General features: G+C 36.1%; 1 pseudogene; it reads left to right on the top strand.

Annotated features, from left to right (window-relative positions):
* Positions 1–715: 715 nt before the first annotated feature.
* Positions 716–1,572, top strand: LOC125058887 (annotated as a pseudogene).
* Positions 1,573–4,516: the final 2,944 nt, after the last annotated feature.

The following is a 4,516-nucleotide window of genomic DNA, read 5'->3' as shown; positions in this document are numbered from 1 at the left end:
ACTATTATTTGGAGCCCGTATCTTAAAGTGCTTCCATGGCAACAATAAAATTTGGAAAATTCCATATTTCATCAAAGTCTTTAGCAATTATCTTCCATTGTGCTGTTGTTGGTTTTGGCTGAACGACACGGCCAAGAATATTCTAGATTACACGGCAGGTTTCATAGACTATACAACGAACTGTACAAAATCCCATTCGGTAATTAAATGCTGAAGTTTTGAAATTGACTCTTGTTATTAAAAACCTGAAAAGAAACATTATATTTTTAAATATTAATATCCAACTGTCCGTGGTTTATAAAAACATTGGAGATTCATGAGCACCTCAAAATCAGGACTGTCAAAGAGGAGATCAAGACCTGGAGTATGAAATACAGAAAAAGGGTAGAAATGCATCCTAATAAGCTTGCCTCGCAACTAATCATACCGGACCTAATAAATAGGCTTAAAAGGTGTCTTGATAGACACGGTTGAAAGAGAGGAGCAGTCTCGATGGAGATTTTGCTCTGAACGTCTAACAGCTCTCAACACATCTGCTCATAGTCTAGCTGACTGATTGCAAGATAAAGACTTATATTAAAAAAAAAATTAATATAGCTTAGGTACCTATTAATATTATTAAAAATATTTAAATAATACCAATTTTAAAAAAATATTGTAATTTTAGAATAAATATACCTAGGCACTTTTGATAATCATATTTTAAATCATACAATACGGATTACGAAACATACAAAATATCACCTGTGTTGCGGGTGCCGGACACATACGTCTAACTAACAAACCATTCATTTATATGTTTACTATATTATTTTCAGCTCAAGAATGTCTCAAGATGTGGACGAATATCAGAAACAACTATCGAAAAGCGATGAAAAATAGAATAAGCAAAAGTGGTGATTCTGCAAAGCCACAAAGGCCTATAAAACACGAAAGAGAACTCCAATTCTTGAATACATTTTTACTAAATAGAGCGCAGGTATCTAATTTAGATTCTTCTTCCGAGGAGACACAAGATTCTTTCTTGGATTCTCCTCAATCACGGCCACAATCACAAATGTCACATTCAGATTCAAGTCGCGTCCTCGATCACAAAATATAACCACAACTGAGATATTAAAAGAATATATAGATTCTAAAAATAACGAAGATGAACATCCTATAGATATATTTTTTAAATCAATGTCTGCTACGGTAAAACCTTTACCGAAAAAGTTGCAACTTCAAGTAAAAAGAGATGTATTTCTTCTTGTTAACAAGGCAGAAATCGAATATTCAGAACTATCAGAAGCACCACAGAATATTGAAACTACAAGATCTATTTATGAACCATCCACATTGAAACAAAAACCTCCTGTGAATCAATCAAACTACACCGTGGACGATTTTTCTTATTACACACCCCAAGCAACATCCTTAAATAACGAGGACAACATACAATCAACATTGAGATATACTCCGACACCCATACGTAGATGCCAAGACGAAAACATTAGAAGTCACGGAAGTACGAGCTCAGATGAAGACAGCTGTAAATGTCCTAAAAAATATTGCCGACCGACCACGAACTGAAGTGGACGAGGTAGACAGGAGAAAAAATTTAATGAGCAACAAAGGGAGGATATAATGCACGATATAGACGAACTTATTTATCAGAAGCGAAATTACCGCCCTGCTCCTGGCAGCACTTACTCGTATATAAGATCTACTCCGGATTCCGTGCGTTATGCACCTACACCATCCCCTTCATCTCAAGTGATGCCAAGCCCGCATCCCCATATCACGTTACTGATGATTATAGTGATTATACAGTTGTATCACCAAATCATAGCCAAGCAGAATATGTGACAGGTTCATCCACCTCCACATCTACTACAAAGGTGACAATTATATCAAATGACATTATCTCTCAGGCATTTACTCTTTCTCAGATACAAAATAACAATTAAATGCTAATGCAAGGACTCAATTACTTTGTCTAATTATTTTTCTCAATAAACGTGTTTTTGATTACTATTATAATGGTTTTATTTAACAAAATATGTTTATATATTTTAACTACTTACTTTTACAAAAGAACGCAATGCCTCACATAGTGCTTTACATACTTACGGCACGATCAATGATATGACTTGGGGAGAAATATTAAATAGGTAATGAAGAAGAATGCACATATAAATGTGCACTAATCATTACTATAAACGCGCTCAGAGCAGTTTCGATTTCTGTATCGGACATCTTCACATTTGCCCTAACGGAACAGAACTAGTTTATTAGCCAACGTGTGTACGCCTCACCGAGTTTGCAGTCCAACGTTGGTACGAGCGGTGGGACCCACATGTGAACCGGCGTAAAATATTTATTTCAAAAGTCTTAATTATGGAGCTACTCGGATCGTAAGGGGCGAATTGGATAGTTTTTAACTGATTTATTACATGTTTGTGGTTATTGATTCATATTTATTTCATTGTAGATGGTTCGCACGTACAAAAAAATACTGATGCCAGAGAATGGTCTCAAGAAAAAATTAAAGAGGCTGTAAATAAAGTCTAGAACAAAGAGTTGACCTTACGTAAAGCTGCTAAGATATTTGCAGTACCGTTCACGAGCTTACAGAGAAGAGTTACTTTATCCAGGGGTATTATTAAGAGTCGATGTGGACAGCTTTAGATGAGAATGCAGAAAAGAGGTTAGCTGACCGGCTATTGCACGTGGCAAGTCGTGGCTTCGGAATTACACCCAAAGCGTAACGTAAGTACGCGTTTGAATTTGCAGAACGTCAAAACGTACAATACAAATTTGTGCTGGAATGGCTGGTCAGGACTGGTTTCATCGCTTCATACAAATAAATAAAAAAATAATTATTCGGAAGCCGGAAGGAATAAAAGAACGAATAATACTCGTTCATCCACCATCTGAGGATTGGATTCAGTGCAATGCTTGCGAAGAATGGTGCCACGAAAAATGTGCTAAGGGGGGTGGAAATGGAACAAATATATGTGAATTATGTGCCAATAATTAAAATTGATCTTATTATTAATTTTCTACTCATTCCAAGCTTATAGTGTTAAGAAACTTAAAATTTTGTTACATGTTGTGTACGATTCACCGCGAAAAATGGGGCGATTCGGATATTTTCCTATTTTTAGTTTTAATAGCTAATTAAGAGATAATATGTATGACTTAAGTTTTCAAATGTTCATTTCATAGCTAATTGTTACTTCTTACGATTTTATCAATAAAAATAACATTATATAACACTTTAGCATGATTTGCTTAACCACAAAGAAAAAGTGATCCGATTCGCCTCGGTCTACCCTAGGTGTTTCTTTTCTTTTGTTCCATATCAGGGATGCCTGGAAGAAATAGCTTGTAAGAGATAAGGCCGACCGTTGCCTACTAACTTATGTAACCTGCTTTTTTTATATGGTAACGAAAGTGTAAATAAATAAATATTTCTGGGTGTGCACAGTATATCTATTGGAACACCTGACGATGAAATCCAAGAACATCTTTTTTCTGGTCTGAGCCTTGTTAAGAGTAATATATTTTAGCTTGACCGATTTTATAGTTAGGAATTTGAACAGGAGGGAAAAAAGTAATTGGTGTCTTCATTGACTTGTGTCTGTCGAAATCTTCTTCCACAGAATGGAGAGAATGGGCATCAGGGGCATAACTCACAAACTCTTCACGAGTTCTGTAGAGTGTCTGTACGCACGCAAGTTGTGAGGGTGGAGGATTGGACTAGTATTAATATGCACTCTTGATGTTCTATGGTCAAGATTGGTTTGAGGCAACTGCTCAGCTGGGTCTGAATCTGTTATCTGATTGGCTATATAGTTCTTTGGCCCTTAATACCGAAAAGACCATTCATTCATGACCTTCGCAATAACGAAACGTGAAATTCCTCCTGGTCTTGCACATATGCTGGTTCATGTCTAACCAAAGCACACTGCAGCTGTCGAAAACTCAACTCCACAAGTACTGTGAAATACTTGGGAGTCATGCTAAACAACAATCTTAATTTTAAAGCTCATATTGAAGTACTGACAGTTAGAATAAGATAATTGATGTATATATACAAAAATTTGCGGCACATTGCTATTCACGCATTAATAAAAACCGTCTACCTGTCACTATGTCAATCCTTTCTGAGCTATTGTATCTCTTCATGGCTGTGGCTCCGTAAAAACCAACTTTTTGAAAATTGAGAGAGCTCAGAGTGTGTTAGTGCTTTCCTTCCCTTCAATTTTCCCACCCAAAGCCAAAGCTTGTCTCCAAGAAAGAAGAGATCACGGATTGCTTTAAGCGTTATCGAAAAACTTATGATACAAAACGTCTTTAAACACGTATTTGAGGAGAAAGCTGCTTCACTATTACCTATTGAGGCTCCCGAAAAAACAGAATGTGTTCGAAAACAACTGACATTATGGTTATTGGTGTGACCTCAGTTTACAGGGTGTTACAAAGAATACAATAAAAATTAAATACTACAATCACAGATGAGAACGTCTTA

The sequence above is a fragment of the Pieris napi genome, chromosome 18, assembly GCF_905475465.1.
Source record: "Pieris napi chromosome 18, ilPieNapi1.2, whole genome shotgun sequence".
Lineage (NCBI taxonomy): Eukaryota > Metazoa > Arthropoda > Insecta > Lepidoptera > Pieridae > Pieris > Pieris napi.
Note: the sequence above shows the minus strand (reverse complement) of the source record. Positions and strands in the feature narration are given on the sequence as shown.